Source organism: Ambystoma mexicanum, chromosome 1p (assembly GCF_040938575.1).
Source record: "Ambystoma mexicanum isolate Mex_15411 chromosome 1p, UKY_AmexF1_1, whole genome shotgun sequence".
NCBI classification, from domain to species: Eukaryota; Metazoa; Chordata; class Amphibia; order Caudata; family Ambystomatidae; genus Ambystoma; species Ambystoma mexicanum.
Genome location: NC_090921.1, coordinates 992,367,697 through 992,389,174, shown reverse-complemented (window position 1 = coordinate 992,389,174; position 21,478 = coordinate 992,367,697). Strand labels below are relative to the sequence as shown.

General features: G+C 50.6%; 1 protein-coding gene across 7 annotated transcripts in view; it reads left to right on the top strand.

The window, feature by feature from the left end:
• CNOT1 (CCR4-NOT transcription complex subunit 1) overlaps positions 1-21,478 on the top strand; it is a 2,171,110-nt gene that overhangs the window by 1,371,665 nt on the left and 777,967 nt on the right. The window lies entirely within an intron of this gene.

The following is a 21,478-nucleotide window of genomic DNA, read 5'->3' as shown; positions in this document are numbered from 1 at the left end:
CATTTTCGTGTTTAATTTCTCCCACCTTAGAGACCCCCAGCTCTTTTGCTGGACTTTGGGACTTTGTACTTTTAATTCTATGTGTTTTCTGTGTTTGACTTTGGTGTCAGACAAACTCCATAGGCGGCATCTTTACATTGTGACTCACAGCACCTTCAGTGCAGTGGCACAGGGAAGTCTTAGATTTCCCAAAGGTTTAGATACCTTCTTTGGTAAAACTGTCTCCAAGAGCAGTGAAGTAAAATTGACTTTACTTACATTTTGTAACTTTCTAGCCCCAGCACACATGATCTTACCATAGGGTGCCGGAGGGGTTACTTCGTATCCCCTTTGTATAGTTTCTCATGTAACATTTTTATGTTACCGTTTCTACAATTAATGGCTGGTGGCAGTAGTTTACTTTTTCCCTGCCATTGTGTTTTTCTACCGCGGGCTGCAATTGCAGTTGCAGTAAAGCGCCCATGGGTGCCCGTTTTGTCAAAATAGTCTCAGTATTCTTTTTTTCGCCATTTCTTTTTGGCAAGGTCTTTCTTGAGATTTACTCTGTGCGCCAAACCAGGTTTGGTCCCTTTGTTCGTTTTTTCTTTGGCAGGATTCCAGCTTATCTGGCAGGGCAGCAAGCAAGGGAGGTGCTTGAAATGCCCTGTGCTTAGTCCCCTTGGTTACAGGAATGCACCCAAAGGTCATTGGACGGCTGGCTGTACTGGGACAGCCACCCTGCTGTGTGAGTGACAGCTAGGCTGTGAATGAATGGGAGAAACCTTCATAAAACGAGCGACTTTTGGCTTGGAAGGCAGAGTCGACCACTGGACGACAGAATCTGAAGAACTTGGAAGAGACGCTTGCTGCAACTCCTGGACCATTGGTTTGCCCGGTGAAGCTCTGCTGCATTGCTGAAGCTCTGAATTCATCTTCGCTAGAGGCCCTGCAACGGACGACTTCTCCCCTTGGGTGGGATCAATCAACCCCAATGCCAACTCGTCTGTGCATCCTCTCAGAGCTGGCTGTACTTCCATTGCTTCTGCAGGAACCGATTGCCAGGGAGAGCAACGAGGAGCTGAAACCGCGAAGCGCTGCTGATCAGAAGTTTGCCCATTGCTGCCACTGACCTTCCATTCGTAGTGCAGGAGTACCCAGACGTCGTCTCTTGTTCCCACGACTGAGGCCCAGGAACAACATGATCTGCAGACCTACACAGGAACAGAAGCCAGCTAGAACCAATTTCTTCTAACCAACGGTACTGTAAAACGAAGGGGACTTGCCTCTTGTTGTGTAGTCTTGCTAGCTCTCAGTTGAGAATTCTTGGTTGCCCTTGCGGAGTTGCTTGCAGCTTTGCCCCTCACAAGCCTCCCAGCTTGTGGCCCTACAGTGATTTCATTTTATACAAACACTTATAAAACATTGTGCAAGACTTTTTACCTACCTGCAAGAAGTGCTTCAGCTCACCTAGACTTTGGCTCAACAAACATACTCGTAAGGCCCATCCCCTTTACTCCATACTGCTTGGACGTCCCTTCCAAGGGACGGGAGACAGAAACTTTTTAACCAGAAAAACAACCTTCTTCCCCTTTAAATGTAGAGGCACGCAGGGCTGCAGCCCTGTGAGCATGCGCTGCACTTCTCAGGTGCCACACCTCAGTCCCCTTTTCTGCGTCTACGGGAACACTCCTGGGTTTGGCTTCAGCCATGTAATTCAACAATTCAACACGCGGTTACTTCTGTCTTGTCTTTTTATCTTTCAGGTACTCCGTCCTCAGGCATCACGCTCCACCCCGACGCGTGTCAACTACTACAAGGTTCTGCAAGGGACCCTCCTGCAACAGCTCTTTCTGACTAAAGACCCCCACGCCCTCTGCTTACATTGCCTTTGCCCAGACCACAAGCTTGTACCGCGTGCAACGTGCTCTCCTCGAGGTCTCTGAAGAACAGACTAGCCAGGTGGAAGGAGCTCTTCCAGAGATCGCCTCCTAAGGACCTGAAGGACTTCCTCCATCAATCCAAGCCCAAGGTAGGCACTCTTTGCCAGCGCATCCTGCAAGGGAGACTTCTTCCCAAGGGTCCTGGTACCAGCACAAGTACCGAGGCTGAATCAGCTACTGCCCTGTAGGCCGAGGGGGGATGTCAGTGGATCCCCCTGGTGACAGTGCTGAGAGACCGGAAGGTTATTACCGAGTCTTCACCCGAGGGGCTACGCTCTAGTACCGGCAACATGTCAGAGGGGAGCCTGTATGCAGTTCTACCGGCATATCCGCCGAGGGCGCGGTCTGGGGAATAGGGTAGGCCCCATGATCCACACAAGTCGTGGCCGAGGCAGGGCCCAGTGAGTCGAGCAACACGACGCAGGCACCTGGAGGGCAGCTCGACAAAATGGCCGCCATGCCAGATATTACAAACATCCGGCCGACACCGCTCCAGGGCAGATAGCAAGCAGAGGAACGCGTGTCAAGGTGGGACTGGTGTCAACCAGGTATGTGTCCTACAGCTTAGCCTTCCTTTGCGCAAGGCAGGTTCCCGCTGCGTCCGTACGGGCAGGTTATGCAAAGACTCCAGCAGCCGCTAGCTACCACGTCAGTATCGCCCATCACCGCTCCGGCCTGCGAGGACAGGTTCTTTGAAAGGTTCCTCTGGCTCATAAAACACCTCAGATCGGGGTCATCCTCAGGGACGTGCTTCCGCCAATGGCTCCGGTGCTGCAGGCCCCCGTACAGGTGCCCCTGTTCAGCACGCTCTGGCCCCCCAACCACTTGTACAGGCAGTTCCATACCAGCCTCCGCTGCAGCCTCTGGCTCCGATCTCCACACCTCAGCCCTCGGCTCCTAGCACCCCTCCTCCGGTGCCAGACCAAACGGACCTTCAGGTGGACACAGATGAGGATGACGACCCCGAAACACCATCTTCAGCCAAGGACTTCCATGAACGTCCTTCAGGGCTGGCAGAGTATTTGGGCATTCCTCAACCCGAGGTCGAGCAACCAGGAGAGGGGGTCCTCGCAGAAGTCCACACGCTACGTTCCGTTTCCGGAACAGTGATCCCGATGCAGAAGGTCGAAGTTGCCTTGGCAAAGAAGTGTTTGCTCAAGTCTCACTCAGTGAATAAACTCATGGACACCAAGTACAGGCAGATGGAGGGGGATACCCTCTTGCTATCGGCCAAACCTCAGCCACACTCCTCGGTGATCGCTGCAGCATCACTATACTCCGAGCAGACTAGGACCGGACAACTGCAAGTGGCAGTTGAACGACCTAGTACTGCAGGATATCTTCCACAAATGGGGCAACAGGAAGTGCCAATTGTGCGCCTCCTTGAAGGGTCAGGTTCCGGGCTCCCTGGGCGATGCATTCCAGATCCGGTGGGGCGAAATGACAGCCTACGCCTTTCCACCCACACCGCTGATGCACAGGGTGATATGCAAGATCAAGGAGTCTCGCCACCTCAGCATCATTCTAATAGCACTATGGTGGCCAGCCAAGCCATGGTTCTCGGAACTGCTCACCCTCTCGGAGAGGCCTCCCATTCGACTCCTGACGTGCCCAGCACATCTTCTGGCGCAGCAGGGGGCACGTTCATCCACCCCGCTTCACAGAAACTAGCCCTCACAGCATGGTTCCTGAACAGGTCACGCTAGGTCAACTCAGCCTTTCCCAGGCTAATCTGGAGATCATACAAGGCACCAGGAGCAAGTCTACCAGAGCCCAGTATAAGCGCAAGTGGACCAGGTTCTGCCAGTGGGCAGTCTCTAGGGGTATCAACCCCTGGCATGTACCCTGGACGACGTGCTCTCCTTGTCGGCGCACCTCGTCCATTCAGGCGTGCAGGTGGACACTTGCTACAGCCACCTGGCAGCTATTGGGGCTTACAGAAACTCAGATCTTTTCCTCTTACACACAGTTGGGGAGAATTCATATTTATGGCTAATTTCCCTCACCTAGTGAGTCCCCCAGCAGCTTTGCTGGACTTCTGGAGTTTATTTTTTTCCACCTGTTAAGAGTGAGAGCTGCCCCCCCCCCCCCCCCCACAGCCCCCACCCCCTAACTCTTACCTGTGTTTTGCTATGTGTTTCCATCTGTTTTTGTGATTGTGGACTCTGAGGTACACCACTTCAGTAGCCCCCTTCTTTGTGTGTCACACCGCACCTTCAGTGCCGTGGCACAGGGTTGTCTTTGAGACTTCCCTCGACTTCATTTCTGAGGCGACTACTGTCCCCCCAGAAAAGGGTAAAGTTACCATTAACTTTAGTCAATCTACCACAGATCCAGTACACCCCATCTTCCATGGAGTACTGGAAAGGGTTGGCTTGTATCCCTTTTTATCTGTACCTCCTAGAGCATTGTTTTGCTCTTTTAACATTTAGACTTGGCTGGTGGCAGTGGTATCTGCTCTAACTTTTCTACCGCGATTATATTAAACGTGGTACTGTTCTTGGCTATTATATTGGCCTCGAACATAAACCCGCTTGACCAAATCGTCTTTCTTTTGGCTCCGGTTGGGTTTATTCGCCATTTCTTTTTGTTAAAGTCCTTGTGTTTTACTTTGCGCGGCAACCTAGGTTTGCCTTCTTTGTTCGCTGTCTTTTGGCGGGCTTCTGCCCAGATCCCCTCCTCAAGGCGCCTGGGAGCCTGGGTGTCTAGGTGGGCTGAATGTGAGGGAGGGGTGTAGTCACCCCCTGCACAGGGTATCCTAGGAAACCCAAGTCGCACTTTGTCATGATTGGCCAGGGTAGTTGTCCAGGCTGGACAACCCCCCTTCTGAGTGATTGACAGCCAGGCTGCGTGAAGGGGGATTTTTCGCATAAAAGGCAGGTCTCCTGGGCTAGAAGTCAGAGTTGCCACTTGAACTACAAGGAACCGAAGAGAAGCAGAGAGAACAACGGCTGCTGCAACTAACCCGTCCCTGTGAAGCCCAGCTGCAGTCCTGAGCTATCTGTCCTTCAACGACTCGGAGAAGGTCCAGTCCGGAGTCGTCTTCCCTTGAGCTTGGTGGGGATAACCAGCTCATCTACAGCCAGAGGATCTTCTTCTGTGGTCGAAATCGCTATTCACTGCTGTAGTGGTCCGGATAGCCGCCTGAAGAGCGCACCTTTTCTTGTGTGTGGTGCAGACGCCCTCCTTCTCGACGAAGCTCCAGGAATCGTGGGTCTGCGGGAAACCAACAGGAACAACTGCCAGGGCACCAGTGGAACAAGGTACTGTGTTCTGTTGAGGAAACTGGGTGAATCCCTTTTTCTTCATTTCCAAGGCTTGACCTTGTCTTCCCTTCTTATAACTTTGCTTCCAAACATTGACAATATCGAAGTACTTTTGGCTCTGTTCAATCGTGAACTGTTAGACCGTGTGATCTTCGGCAACTGGCCCGGGTGTCTTTCGACCCTGGCTCCGGCCCCTTGACTTTTGAACTCCTGTCTCCGAGTGTTTCTTGACTCTGCCTGCCTAACCAAATATTGCCTGTGATTTATGCCTCCAACTCCCTCTGGGTAGCTCAGGTGCTAAGTGTGTTTTTGCCCCGGTAGCATTTCATATCACGGATACGCGTTTGTTTAGTAGACCGAACTGTCAAAGTGATCGCAATCGTATCCGCGGTAACGTGTTTTTGCGCCCAACACCGGTTCATTCAACCACAGGGTACTTACCTTCAGACTTACTGTACAAAGTGAATTGGTTAGTTGTAGTACATTTAACGTGTGGTTTTTATTGAAGTTTAATAGAAGTGTTGTGTTTATAACGAATGGTTTAAAAATAAATGTACTTATATTTTTCTACCTGAACCCTTGAGTCAGTGTTTGCTTGAGTCACCGTAATTGTGGTCCCTTTGTGTAATCTCTGCTACTGCTCATATACTCTTGTGATAGGCCTGGCTGCTCCGCCACTGCTACCACTATGACATAGTAGTACAGGCTTGTACCAAAGGTAAAACTTGTATCACCACCTGTAGTCTTAATTGTGTGTAGTGGTCTCTAAGGGCACTGCACAGGATTCTGCCTAACACAAACCAATTGTCAAACATTTGCCAGGACTCGCCAGTCTCTACCCGCCCATCAAGAGGCCACACCCCATGTGGGACAACATAGTTTTAGGGTGCCCTGGCTCACAAACCATTTGAACCAATCTAGTCTGCTGGCCTCAGGCTGACACCATTAAAACGTCCTTGTTAGTCGGCCTCACTTCGACTCACAGAATCGGCGAAATCCAGGCGCTGGTTGCCTCTGAGCCATACTACTTTTAACAGGGACATGGTAGTCCTACACATTCCTACCCTAAGGTGCCTTCCTGTATTCCATCTGAACGAAGAAATAGTGTTGCTTACATTTTTCGCTGAGCCCAAAGACAAAACACAGAGTTCTGCACTGCCTTAATTTCAGGCATGCCCTGAAATTCTATTTAGACCGGACCAAGGGCTTCTGCAAATAGGACACACTTTTTGTCACCTTGGGCAGATCAAGACCGGGGTATCAGGCCTCCATAGCCCGTAGGATGGTCTTGGCCATCAAAGAATCTTAAGAGGGACTGCATACGCCACTGCCGGCCAACATGCACGCCCACGCGGTCAGAGCCAAGGCAACGACCATTGCTTTCCAGCGCCATGTCCCCTGGCAAGTCTTAAGTAGGGCGGCCACATGGACCACCCTGTCGGCTTTTTGCAAGCACTACTGTTTGGACGCTGGCTCTAGATCAGACGTGGCCTTCAGACAGGCGGTTCTCTGGAACCTGCTTGCTTACGGAGGTTCTCCTCTCCACTCTGGGGCTACATTCATCTGTAATTGCCCAAGCATTATGGAGGAAAGGGGGCAGGATGTAAGAGTAATTATAAGTTACTCACCGGAGTGACTAACATACTCTTAGTCCTTGGTCCCCTTTCCTCCATACGTCCCACCATCCTCCCCCCTAATAATCTGGTGTCATTAGGCAATGTTAATCTATTGTCGACCTTTCTATGGGGGACTGAGGTGTGGCGCAGGAGAGAGGAGTCATAGCAGCGCATGCTCCCAGGACCGCGCGCCTCTAAATTTAAAGGGAAAAAACGTTTTTTTTTTCTGGTGAAAAAGGTTCCGTCTCCTGACCCTTGGAAAGGAAAAGGGGACTACGTTAGTCACTCCAGTGAATGACTCATAATTTGGCTGTCCTGGCTCTTGGAAAGACTCTCCTTAACCTCTGACTCTGGCTTTACCTTTCCCCAGGAAAGGGTTAATTTACTTTGCCTTGATGGGTTCAAAAAGTACTTACCTGCCTAAGAATAATTGTCAACCGTTGTTTTGTTCCTTCGTCTTTCTCTTTTGACACTAACCTCAATATTACTCTAAATGTGCCAGTGATATATCAATGTCCAGAGTCCTAGTAATTTAAGTCACCCCAGAGCGTAGGAAGTGTATGTGTGCCATCCCAAATGGGTATCTCCTGATTTATTGAATCAGAGTGTGTATTTTTGAAGTATATTGTTACATATTTTGCTCCTTTCTAAAGAAGGCTTGTACAACTGACTGTTAAATTAATAAATGATTGTTTAATCAAGAAACCTTGTGTGTAAGTGTTTATTTGTATACTTGTCACTGTGAATCTGTGTAATAACTACATCTCACATTGACCCCTCTTGAGATCAGCCTGGCTGCTCAGTCACTCTACCAACGTGTGTAGTACATGCCTGTACCAAAGTTTGGGTTAACTATTGCTAAGAGGACAAGGCTCGAGAAATGGGCGCAGCCTGAGAGCGTGTGGAACATTCAGTACCCCCTCTTGGACCCTTTGATCCAGAAGGAGGAAAGCGGACTGAGCGCCAAATCGGAGCCTACATCCGCCTGGAACCACTCATGCGCGGGGCAGCTCTGACCCCCGGGTGCCAAAACCAGCCTCGGCAGGACGCGACTCCCGTGCTGTCTGGCCCTGCAACGTATGCTTCCTGTGATTCGTTGACACACCAAGACCCGTGGAGCGGGGCGTCGCGGGGGGACTGGGATCCTTCTGCTTGCATGGAGTTGTTCTGGGCTGCAGCAGCAAGGCGCTGGCCCCGTTTCTCCCCCGCCTCCTGCGTGTTGGGGAGCTGGGTCCTTCCCGCCTGGCGGAGTTTGCTCGCCATATTCCATTTGGGATGGGACTGCGGTCACATTGGACTGGATCATGGCAAGGCGACTGTCACTAACACCTACCACCACGAAGGGTTCTGAACGTGGTGAAATTGTGATGATCACAAAGTGCCAGGAACAGCGGGACAGACCGGCGCTCATGGAGTGGGGTTGTGAAGAGCGGCGCCGCCTGGACCAAGCAGAGGGCTACCCTGGTGTCTGCAGTGCCTGATGACTGTGAGTCTGTGCAGCGGGGGCTCTCGGAGGTAGAGCATGCCACCAATCCTCTAATTCAGCCTCTGCACCCGCATCTGCCGCGGAGGACCGCACGCCACGAGCCAGGCTGCCTCTATCTACAGAAAACCCCTGCAGCGACCCGAGAAACCTCAACACGCCGGCCCAGCACTGCATAAGTCCCGTGATCTGTAGTCGCACTGAGGAAACGCTGCAGGTAGTGAGAACTCCAAAATCCCCCCCCCCCTACGAATGCCAACAAAGCCATTACCATAAATAAGGCCACAAACCGCAGACCTTGAACGCTGCATACAAGGAAACATTGATGCACAACATTCACAGGCTCACCACACAGGCCCCAGTCACGCCCAAAGCGTGAAATGGCACAGTTATAGTACCACACGTGGACTTCACCAGACCACATCTATAGTCCCTCTCCCTGGGGGACTGTCTCAAGGCTCTTCCTAGTCATACAGGGGCCAGATGCCGACAGGGTAGCACCATAGTTAAACCCAACCCCACCTTAAATTTGCAGGGGCCCATGAGGGGCATAAGCAGAGGACACTGGCCCCTGGGACAAGGAAGGGGAATATCTGGACCATCTGAGGATCGACACCACCTTATTAGTGGCCCAAGTGCACCGGAGCAGTGTGGGCCAAACCCTTGTGTTCAACCCCCACCCTGCCCCAGGAACTGGAATAACCCGTCCCGGCCCCGGACTGCGGCCCCACCTACAATGTTCACTCTGACTCGGACTCCACGGCTTTCGGGGCGGAAACAAGATTCGTGAGCTGGCCAATATCCGCTATCTAAGTGGCCTAATAAAATATTCCAGCCAGCACCATGCTTTCGGGAATGGCTAACCTGAAAAAACAATCAAAGATGGAGCAGTTCACTAGAATGGACAGGGCACCCCCCTGCACGAGAGGAAGCACCAGGCCCATCCCACGGTGACATCTCGGCACCAAACCAAACCTTACTGGCACTGAAATGTAGTACATATAACCTGGGAGCAAAAATTGATACCCTAACTTGCAAGGTCGACGTCTCTGCGATCCAAATAGATAAACTGTGCGGCAGAATGACAGAGGTGGCCACCTGTTAGGGAGAATTCTCATTCTATGGCTAATTTCTTTCACCTAGTGAGTACACCAGCAGCTTTGCTGGATTTCTGGAGTTTATTTTTAAACCTGGTAAGAGTGTGAGCCTCTGTCCCACTCTTACATGTGTTTTGCTATGTGTATTTGTACTGCTTGTGTGATCTTTGGCTCTGGAGAACACTTTTTGTGTGTTACACAGCACCTTCAGTCAGTAACACAGGGTTGTCTTTGAGACTTCCCGCTGACTCCATTTTTCTGGGGCTGACTACTGTCCCCCAGAAACCGGTAAAGTGACATTTACTTTATGTAGTCATTTAAAACTGCAGACCCAGTACACCCCATCTTACATGGAGTACTGGAAAGTGTTAATTCCCATCCCTTTTTGTCTATGCCTCTCTGAGCTTTGTTTTGCTCTTTTAACATTTAGACTTGGCTGGTGGCAGTGGTATCTACCCTAACTTTTCTACCGCAAGTATACTATATAAGCGTGGTATTGTTCCAGGCTATTATATTAGCCTCGAACATAAACCCGCTTGACCAAATACTCTTTCTTATGGCTCCGGTCGGGTTTATTCGCCATTTCTTTTTGTTAAAGTCCTTCTTGTGTTTTACTTTGCCCGGAAAACCAGGTTTGCCTTCTTCGTTCAGGCTTTTGGCGGGCTTCTCTGAAGAAGCCCTCCTTCTGGCGCCTGGTTGAGGGAGGGTGTACTCGCCCCCTACACAGGCTCTCATTGGAAACCCAAGTCGCACTTTGTGTCCATTGGCTGGAGGGGTTGTCTGGGCTGGACAACCCCCCTGCTGCGTGATTGACAGCCAGGCTGCCTGAATGGGGCATTTTCGCAAAAAAGGCAGGACTCTTGGGCTGGAAGTCAGAGTCACCAGTGGAACTACAAGAAACCGAAGAGAAGCGGAGAAGACGGCTGCTGCAACTACCGAGTCCTGGTGAAGCCCTGCTGCAGTTCTGAGCTATCTACCCTTCAACGACAAGAGAAGATCCAGTCCGGAGTAGTCTTCCCTTGAGCCTGGTGGGATCAACCAGCTCACCTTCCTCAGGCAGAGGATCATCTTCTTGGACGAAATCGCCGCACACTGCTGTAGTGGTCCGGGTAGCCATCTGAAGAGCCTCTCCTGTTTTAAAGGAGCGTACCTTTTATTCACGGCTGCTGTTTCTGCTGCTGGCTTCATCCCTGGGTAGTGCAGATCGCTCCAGGAACCGAGTGTCTGCAGGAACAACTGCCATAGCACCAGCTCTTCACTTTGAATAAGGTACTGTGTCCAGCTTCGAGGAATTGGGGTGAGCCCCTTTTCTCTTCACCAAAGGCTTGTCCTGATCTTCCTTCCCTCTTATAACTTTTGCTTCCTCTTTCGACAATATCCAAGTACTCCTGGCAATCATCGTGAACTGTACTAACCGTGTGATCTTCAGCAACAGGAACCCTGTTCCACTTGACACTGGTGCAGGCCTATTGACTTTTATTCACTTGTAGGAAAGTGTCCTCTGATTCGATCTGCTTTGACAACAGTATTGCTTATGATTTTTATCCCCAACTCTTGTGTTGATTCATGTGCTAAGTGTGTTTTAACTCCGGTAACATTGCTTCCCGTGGGTACGCTTATCTTTAGTAAGACAACTGTCTTTACTTGCAAAAGGTGATCGTATCTATACCCCGTTAATGTCTTTGTTTCACAACACCGGTCTGTCAAAACCAAAGCTACTTACATTGAATTGTACTGCACAAAGTGAATTGTTTTTGTAGTGTATGTTTTGTGGTTTTAATATTAATAGAAGTGAAGTGTTTTGTGCACAGATGGTTTAAATAAATGTACTTTTGATTTTTAACCAAAAACCTTGAATCAGTGTTTGCTTGAGTCACAGTAATTGTAGTCCTTTGTGTAATCTCTACTACCGCTCATTTGCTCCTCAGATAAGTCTGGCTGCTCCGCTACTGCTACCACTTTAACGTTGTAGTAAAGGCTTGTAACAAAGGTGAACTTGTATTACCACTGTTGGGCTTAATTGTGTGTAGTGGTCCCTAAGGGCACTGCACAGGATTTTGCCTAACACCACCCTGCAGCAAACTGCCAGAAAAATCTCGAAGGAAGATCAAGGAGAAATAATGTTTCTGATATTTGTTAATCTGCTTACAATCACATGCTGTGCATATGTTTCAACATCCAGTGGTAACCGCAGAGTATTGCATCTTGTCGTTCGAGAATCAAAAGGTGACGTTGACATGGGCGTGCCTGTAACACTATCCCTACGTGACGTGTAGTGTACCCAAGATCCCTTTCGTGTTGAGGTCCCTCAGATTGTTTTTTCCACCCAGCATACTGGTCGCCTTGTGCGGAACTCATCAAAGACATTGCCTATTGTCCCTTCGACCTTTGGTCAAATAGTTACATAAAAATAATTCGGATCACCCTATCCATCCATTATTTCAACGGCTGTTGCAGATCTGCGCTGAGGACCTTCAAAACTGCGGACGGTGATCCAGTCGGTGCTGCCAACCATGTGGCCGGGCCTTCCGCTGGCCTACACAGTATGGAGAGTGCGGTCGGGGTGGACATTTCCGTACTATCTTGAGAATCCCTTTCCTTCCTCGTTCCCTTTCGTCTTTGTCACTCTACCCATCCTCAGCTATGGAGAGGACTCCATTTAGGTTTTCCCTTTTGTAAGAGTAAATTTCCTTGGAAAGATGAGCATAGCCGGTGCGCGGCCTACGGTATGTCGAAGGCCGAGTTTTTCGCCCGCCGCTGCAGCCACGGAATGTGACGACCGCAACAGTGACGATCAGACCTCCGAACCTGGTGGTTGTTGACCTTTCCACGGAATGCTTGCATTCCGCATAGTCTGTCCCCGACCCCGCTGGGCACGGCTTAGGCACTGCTATGGGGAAGTCACACCCCAGCGACAAAGATGAACATGTACACAGCACTAAACGCACAACCCTAAGTCAATCTTCAGCCAAGTCGAAGAAGACTTCAGCGCCAACAGGTACACCGGAAGCTCTGGTGGCACCCACCGAAACGTCTGGATCGGCAGCCCTCCCCGCAGCCGCATATCGCCTAGCGACTGGGCCATCGATGACAAAGGGTGCTACCCCTAATTTACCTGGTTCCGTTGAGACACATCACAAGGTGGTGTCCGGCGACTATAGGGTTCCGATTCCGCGAAAAAGGCTGCCACCGAAGACAAGACCCCGTTCCACCGAAGACGGCACTGCCGAAAAAAAAGGCTGCCACCGAAGACGAGACCCCCAGCTCCGCCGAAAGACTCCCTCGCAATCGCAGGCTGAAGCTGCGGGCCTCTTGTTAGGCAGAATTTTATGCAGTACCCTTTGGAAACACTAGACACAATTAAGACTACAAGTGACAGTACAATTTCACCTTTGGTACAAGCTTGTACTAGAGTTATAGTGGTAGCGGAGCAACCAGACTTCTCTCAAGAGTAAGTGAGCAGTACATAGTCTACACAAAGGACAGCAATTACTATGATTCAGGCAAACACTGACTCAAGGTTTCTTAGTAAAACAATATATATTTACTCAACAGTTGTATAACATTTCACTATTCTAAGCAAGTCAAAAATCACAATCCTAAATACACCACACCACTTCCCTTAAATTCCAGACAAGTTAAGCTTACAAAAAGAAGTGAGAGCAAAATGGCACTCCAGCAATTTAAAAAAGGGAGGGAAAGACAAAGTTATTAGAAATTAGGCAAACCCAACAGCTAAGTAATCAGGGCAATTTGAACAAGAGCGACAACAAGGTTAAAATCAGATAGAAAAGACTTAGGACCAAAGTCAATGGTTCAAAAGTCTTTTGCTCAAGATAATAGGTTCAGTGTAGTCCGCGGTAAAGTTCGTGGCACAGATTCTGGACGAGGTTGGTTGATGGAAAAGTTAGTTCAAAGAGGGCAAGCCTTCGGATTGGAGAAAGATTTCAAACACTTTCACTGTGGCTGAGCGATAATCATAACATGATTTGCACAGTACCTTAAAACTGAGAGGGAGCTGTAGCTGAGGTGGACGTTCCTGGTGGTTCCTGCAGGCTCACGGTTCCTGAAGCTACTGTCGGACTGACACGAAGTAGGAAGACTGGAGGGTCCTGCACCACCCAGGGGAGAAACCAGCAGCAGAGCAAAACGGATAAAAGGTGCGCTCCTTACAACTCAAGAAGGGTACGATCCTGGCAAACTGGCTCACTGTAGATCTGTACAGCGAATTCGACCAGAGGAGGCGTCCTGGCTTGTAGTTTGGGCGAACTGGTTGGTCCCACCAGCTCAAGGGAAGAAGTTTCCTGGAGGATCTTCTGTTGTCGGATTTGGATATTCGGACCTGCAGCAGGGCTTCACCGGGCGGTTCAGTCATTATAGGTGTCATGATCTCTGCTTCCAAAAGGTCAGGGTTTTCCCAACTCCCTTGGAAGCAGATCCATAACCCAGGTTCCGAGTGCCAACCAGTCCCTATTGGGACCTTTTGGACCCAGTCTTGGCGCCAGTGGCACCAGGCTCATAAATATGCCCAGTCCCAGCGCTGGAAGCGCCGGGCTCATAATGCTTGGGTGGACTTACCTGCAGCAGACCATGCTGCTTACTTGCCTGCCAGTTGAGTCTCTGATCCTCTTCTGTTTGGAACTACTTTTCCTGTTGGGTGGGGCAGGAGCCACTCCCTAGATTCAGAACACTGGAACTCTTCTGGAAAGCAGGAACTCTTTACTTACCTAGGCGAGGCTGTGGAAGGAGACACCTAAGCACTACAGGAGGCTATTTAAACCACACCCGATGGATGAATCTTGCTTTGCGTTATTCTGCATCCTCAGCAGCAGAACGCTCATCGTGTCTTCTGCATCTGATCCTGGGCCTAAGGAAAAAGGCTTACCATTCTGAATCCAGTCTTCAGCAACACCTATAAAGACAAGAAAGAACAGGTTAGCATTACGGTCTTCAGTGACAGCTCTTCAGTTACCTGGTCCATCGGCTGTCACCAACGCCTCGCGCTCCATTCCGGCATCTGAAAGACAAAGGCTTGCCTACTCTTCGTGCGCTCCGGAGGTCTTCACTCTGCATTCCGGCATCTGAAAGACAAAAGCTTACCAACTCTTCGCACGCTCCGGAGGCCTTCGGCGCTGCATCCCGCATCTGAAAGACAAAACAAGGTGCGTTTAAAGACATTGGGGAACCTTAATACTCACGTGCCATTACTCCTTTCCACATCTAACCCAGTGGGTATTCCGGCACCCTGCAGCCGCCCCGAACTTGTACCTGCAAAATAAAAAGACAGTTAGAGCGCATCGTGAAGCAGGCAGCAAGCGCTTACTTACGTGCTTCCAGGCGCTTCTATTCATCACACGGGCTCCATCTTCAACTCACTTCAGCCCGCCATCTGCCATCGCCGGAACCCTGCAAAACAAGAGACATCATTACTAAAGACTTTAAAGACATTAGAATTACTCGAAACTTACCGTTCGTGCAGTAAACGACGGACAGCAGTCCTCTGAAGTCAAGAGGCCTGCTCCCCTTATCCAGTGAAGAAACTGGTTACAGCACCCTGCCTCGAGGCAGATGGAGAGCACGGCGTTCACTTACCTAAGGTGAGAGCGTTAACCTTTGGGGTTCTACAGGAGAAGAGAAAGGGAAGAAGAGAGAGACATTCAATAACCCAGTTCATTAATCCCACATTTTCTATCTGCAGACATCTTACCCTTCGAGCCAGACATACAGTGCACAGAGGTCCAGCCCAAAGAGCCAGCCGTGTGTTACACATCACCTTTGAAGATACGGTATACGCCCAGTCAAGACCGGCGCCTCTACGGGAATCAGGTGAGCATTACAGTAGGGGTCCTCTTCTTCCAGTTCCTCGTTGGTTCTTTCGTTCCAGTGGCAAGACTGCCTTTCCAGTCCCAGAGACCTGCTTTTTATGCAGGTTTTTCCCCATTCATATAGCCTGGCTGTCAATCGCACAGCAGGGTGGCTGGCCTGGTGTTACGCAGAATCCTGTGCAGTTACCTTGGGTTTACTGCTTACTCCTGTAGTAGGTTCAAAAGAGGTTGGGGTGATTCATGAAGTAAAGTTAGAAGGTCTGGGGCCAAACCCAGTTGGAAAGCCAAGGATTTACGGGTCACCTTTAGCAATCCGAAGAAAGGGAGGCCAGGCGGAACACAGTACCTTAAAGAGAGCGGAAGCTCCAGCGGAGGCAGTTGTTGCTGGCAATGGATGCAAGTCGTGGTTTCGACCAGGGGAAGAGAAGATCTCGTCGAGGAGGAAACTTGTAGTCGTTGCACTACCCAGGGAAGAGACCAGCCGCCGAGTTTGTCGGTAAAAGGTGCGTTCCTTTTATTCGTGGTCAAAGTGGTGAAGCTTGGCTATCCGGTCGCTGGGGTGCTTGGCACGGGCGATTCGACCAAGAGACGTCTTTGGAAGGCGAAATGGCGAACTGGTTGATCCCACCAGCTCAGAGGGAGAAGACTCTTCCAGCATAAGATCTCCTCTTGTCGTCGGGAAAGTGGTGAGGTTGTTGCAGCAGGGCTCCACCGGTGGTGGTGTTGCAGATGGCTCAACTTCTTCCCTCTTCGGATTCCTTAGGTCCTGTGGCGACTTCTGAAGTTCCAGTCCCAAAAGCCCTGATATTATGCAGAAAAACCCCCATTAATCGGCCTAGCTGTCACTCAAACATGGTAAGTGGTGAGCCGGGTGGCTCACCACTGGGCCAATCAGAATAGAGTGTGACTTGAGTTGCTAAGGCAACGCAGTCCAGGGTACCAATTCCCCTCCCCACACATCCTGTGGAACCCAGACAGAGTGGCACAATTTGGAGGGCTTCTGTGGAGAAGCCCGCCAAATAGTTCAACAAAGGGCTCGACCTTGGTCAGAGTTACAGAGACGGACACAAATGCCATTTCAGAAAAGAGTTCTGACAAAAAGACCCAACCGTTAATTTAATATTAAATAAACCGGCGGTATCTTTAACATTGCACCAAAAAGTGGTCCGTTTAAAATCAATGGGAAAATCCCATAGGAAATATTTTGCGTGGTAACCACTGCCACCAGCCAGAAACTCGACCAGGGGGGACTGGACAGTGCCCCCTTGAAAACAGACCCAGGGGCAATATAATTAACCCCTTCCAGTACTTCCACAATATGATGGTTCGTACTGGTTCTGTTTACAATTTTGGACTAGTAAAGTCAGTGGTGACTTTACATGCCCTGGGAGACAGTAGTCCGTCCCAGGGCATGGAGTGTATGTTTGGGGGTCACAATGACACCCCTGTGTTACTGCACTGAGGGTGCTGTGCAACACATACCAAAAACAGCGATACCCTATAGGGGAAAAACCCCAATAGCCCATGAGCACACAGTTAGACATACCACATATCATGCTTAAGAGTGGGAGGAAAAGAGTCTCACTCTTAGCAGGAGAAAAAAACAATCCCCAAAAATCCAGCAAAGCTGATGGGGGACTCACTAGGTTTGGGAAATTAGCCTTATAAGAGAATTCTCCCTAACACCTGGCAAGGCCAGTCCCCTTAGCCAATCGGACAAGAGTGTGACTTGGGGTACCAAGGTAACCCATGGCATGAGTCTGAAGATCCTGCCTAGACTATCAGGTGCCTTAAGGAGGGCTTCTGTGCAGAACCCCGCGAAAAGACAGCGAACAAAGGAGTCATCCCCAGTTTGGTGCGCAGAGTAAAACACGAGAAAGACTTTAACAAAAAGAAATGGCAGATAAACCCAGTCGGAACCAAAATAAAATGTATTTGGTCAAGCGGGTTAATGTTCGAGGCTACTATAATAGCCTGGAACAATAACACGTTTATATAAGATAATCGCAGTAGAAAAGGTACTGCCACCAGCCAAGTCTTAGTGTTAAGGGAGCGAAACAAGGCTCCAAGAGGCACAGACAAAAAGGGATAAGGGTTAAGCCTTTCCAATACTCCATGTAAGATTGGGTGTACTGGGTCTGTGGTTTAAAGTGACTATATAAAGTTAATGGCAACTTTACCTGTTTCTCCAGCATTGGATCTTTCATGGATTCACATGCTTAGAATATTCCCCGTCGACAGACTGGGAACCCTCGGTACGCTTATAAAGCCGTTTCCCACAGGAAAACTTCCGACACTTTTGTGTCCCATCTACGTCGTTCTTTGGGGGCCCACGCATGCCCCACTAGGACGTAGCGGTATAAATGCCCCACCCCCGCGGCTCCCTTCAGATTTCAACCGTCGCCAAAGTAGTGGGAGCACCTCGTGTAGTCTACTTTTTTGTTTAGGTTGTGCTGTTGGAGTTTTCTCCTGATGTCAGGAAAAGCGCTGTTCCGCCCGTGCGCTACGTGCGGATTGAAGGTGTACGAGGGGAACAGACATATGGATTGCATGTATTGTCCACACCCTCATCATTCGGCAGAAAAGTGCGACATATGTAAGGGCTTCTCCCAGAAGACTCTTAAAGATCGAAGTCGAAGACTAGTGGCATGGTTAAACGATGGAGCAGGGGCATAACCGCCTTCGGAGGTGGGCTCCACGCGCAACATGGCCTCAGTGTCAAAATCTTCAGGGGCCCCGCGCTGCTCGACATCGTCGGAAACCCCTGTGAAGAAATCGCGACCGGTGGAGAAGGAATCATCTAGAAGCCATTCTAAGGAGTCTTCGTCGAAGAAAGACTTCGTCATCCTCATCTTCGACGAAGAAAGACAGAAAAGAAAAATCGAAATCCTCCTTGAGCGATCATCAGATCGACTTCGAGTCGAGATGCAGAGAAGCGTAGGTCGAGTTCAGAAAAGGCGGGAACGCCTCAAGGACCTACACGACCACCGTCGTCGCCGGCAGGGCAGTCGTCGACCACTTCTCTGCCACTGACACAATTGGTCTCAACCGTTCTTGGGCCGCAGACGGTGACGACAACGACGACGGGGCCAGCTTTTGCCTCATCGACGGAGATCCCGCAGGAGGCCTGGCGACCAGAAGCATTCGACCCAGTTTTGCCAAAGACCCTACTGCAGCAAGAGTCCTTGTCGGTGTCCTCGGGAGATGAGGATGTGAGAGTAGCTGCCCCTGCGGACCTCGGGTTACGGGAGATTACCAGGCCTCTATCCAGGAGCATTCCGGGGTCTTCCCCTCTTCTTAATCCGCAGTCACTTTGTCGCTGGAGGTTTCATCCATGTTACAAACGTTGCTGAAGACACTGGACGAGAGACTACCTCAAGCAACTCCGGCCAGGTCGGCCATCGACGAACCGGGCCCGTCTCGTCGACCACCTCCGTCAACCCCCACGGCAGTGCCAGCGGGTGGAGACCTCTCAGCTCCACGCCACGAGGAAGGAGAGCTGATAGATTCGGACTCGGACAGTAGAGCCTTATCGGATGTCTCACTTTCCCCCTCCAGGGATCCAACCTGGGAGTCTGAAGCGGAATTAGAAACCCCGAGAAGCCCAGCTCAGCAGTCTCCCCGGACGACATTGGGTCATTTCACACCATTATGGCCAAGGCTTGTACAGAATTCGGGTGGGCCCAGGAAGAGGAGAAAGGACTTTTCTTTTCGACCCCATGGGAAAGAGAAGGTCGTGTTTTCAGTACCCATCCTGGATCATGTGTGGCAGGAGGGATTACAGACCATGCGCCACCCTTTCCCGGAACCGGCAATAAAAGGTCGCCTGGAGAAAAAATGGTAAGGCCACAGAAGCTACCCCCAAGTGTCTGTCCTCCCAATCAACCCCTGACTCGGTGGTGTCGGCAGCGGCGGCGAGAAAGGCGAGGGCCCAGCACAAGTGCACAACCCCCCACCCCGGAAAGTGAAGCCAGAAGACAGGATGCCTTCGGCAAAAAAGTGCTGTCGGTAGGTGCAACCACAGTGAAAGCGGCCAATTCTCTGGCCATAATAGCCAGATACGACAGGTAGATGTGGCACCGACTGGCTCCTATGCTGGAACATCTTCCGGAAGAACATCGTAAGGCGGCGATGTTACTGGTCAGGGAAGGTGAAGAGGCCTCCAATCATGGCATAAATATCGCGGTGGACCTCGCGGAATCTGGGTTTAAGCAGGTAAATAACGGTGTGGTTCTCCGAAGGCAAGCATGGCTGAAATGCACCAACTTTAGACCAGAGGTGCAATACAAGGTGCTGGATATGCCCTTTGAGGGAGACCACCTGTTCGGCGAGAAGTTGGACGAGGCCCTGAAGGGCATGAAAGAGGACTCGGACACGGTGCGTTCCTTGGGGGCCCTCCAAAGTGGTCGAAGTTTCAGGTCTTTCGTCCCTTTAGGGGAACATCGGGAAACTCCAGATTCTTGGCATCGAGAGACAGATCCTTCAGTAGGCCAGCATACCCCTCCCAGGGATACAGACGGGCTTCTCAAGCTGCAAAATGATGCCAAGACTACCAGGCCCCCAAGAAGAGAACAGGTTACTCTTCGACGAGGGATAAGCAGACCAAGTACCAGCAATGACGGGCCTCGGAACGTTCTGGGAGGCAGGTTATCGTGCTACATCAACGAATGGGAGCAAATAACGGATCAATGGGTGTTGGACGCTGTAAGATACGCACATTCCCTGCAATTCAAAAGCAACCCTCCGCACATTCCACCGGCGTTTGTAGCTCAACCTCATCTGATCGTGTTGCAGCAGGAAGTAGAACTTATGCTACAAAAAGGTGCTATAGAATTGGTTCCGTCGTCGCAGAGGGGTCAAGGGGTTTATTCCCGATACTTTGTGGTGAAAAAACCAAACGGAAAGTGGCATCCCATTCTAGACCTGTGCAATCTAAACAAGACGTTGAAAAGCCTAAAACTCAAGATGCTCAAGCTCCAGGAAGTGATCCGGTCAGTTCAGGAAGGGGACTTTCTGGTGTCTCTGGATCTGCACGACGCGTACTTCCACATACCAATGTGTCGGCGACAGAATTCCTAAGGTTTGTGGTAGGACGGACGCACTACCAGTTCACAGTACTTCCTTTTGGGCTGAAATCCTCTCCCAGAACATTCACGAAATGTTTGGCCCCAGTGGCGGCCTGGCTGAGAAGGCAAGGCCATCATGTATACCCGTATCTCGACGACTGGTTGGTGAGCGGGTCCTCCCCTATGTCGACTCACACGTTTGCAGGCCACCATGCACCTCTTACAACGACTGGGGTTTGCGGTAAACTTCGAGAAACCCTTGTTAACGCCGTCGAGAAGCTTGGTGTTCTTGGGCGCACAATTTGAGACCCAGTTAGGGTTGGTGAAGCCATCCCTCGACAGAATCACCAAACACAATCGATTGACAGGTCAGCTTAAAATCTATACCAGACTATCGGTGAGAAAATGTGTCGATTCTGGGCGCTATGGCGTCCTGCATTCCTCTGGTGGGCAACTGCCGCCTGTTCATGAGGCTGGTTCAAGAGTTTCTGGTGGACCGGTGGACGCAGGCCGAAAGGCTCTGGTCGGACAAACTGACCGTCGACGAGCTCCTACTAGTTCTTCAGTGGTGGCAGAGCTTTCAGAATCTATCCAGAGGGGTACCCCTCCAGGAGCCGGAGTTTCGGCTAACCATAGTGACTGGCACGTCCCTGTCCGGCTGGGGAGCACACATGGGCACTGTACAAACGCAAGGTCGTTGGTCTCGGAGGGAATCTCTCCTGCACATCAACGTTCTGGAACTGAGAGCAGTGCGCTGGGCCCTGAAGTTTTTCCTGCCACACACCAGAGGGTCAATAGTGAGAATATTGACAGACAACACGACGGCAATGTTTTACTTAAGGAAGCAAGAGGCACGCGATCCAGAACCCTTTCCACCGAGGCTCAGAAGGTGTGGCATTGGGCTCTGAAACACGATATATCCATCGTAGCTCATCATCTTCCTGGAGTAAGGAACGAGCAAGCGGACTCACTCTGCAGAAAAATGGACCAAATACATGAATGGGAGATAGACAGCGTTCAGTTGTCGAAGGTCTTCGAGAAATGGGGACGGCCTCCGCTGGATCTCTTCGCTACGAAGAGGAACAAGAAGTGCGAAAGGTATGCCAGCAGGTGGCCACAGGAAGGCTCTCTGGTCGAAGTGTTCTCCTTCCCGTGGACGGACAAGTTCCTCTATGCCTACCCTCCGTTCCCTCGTATACAGAGAAC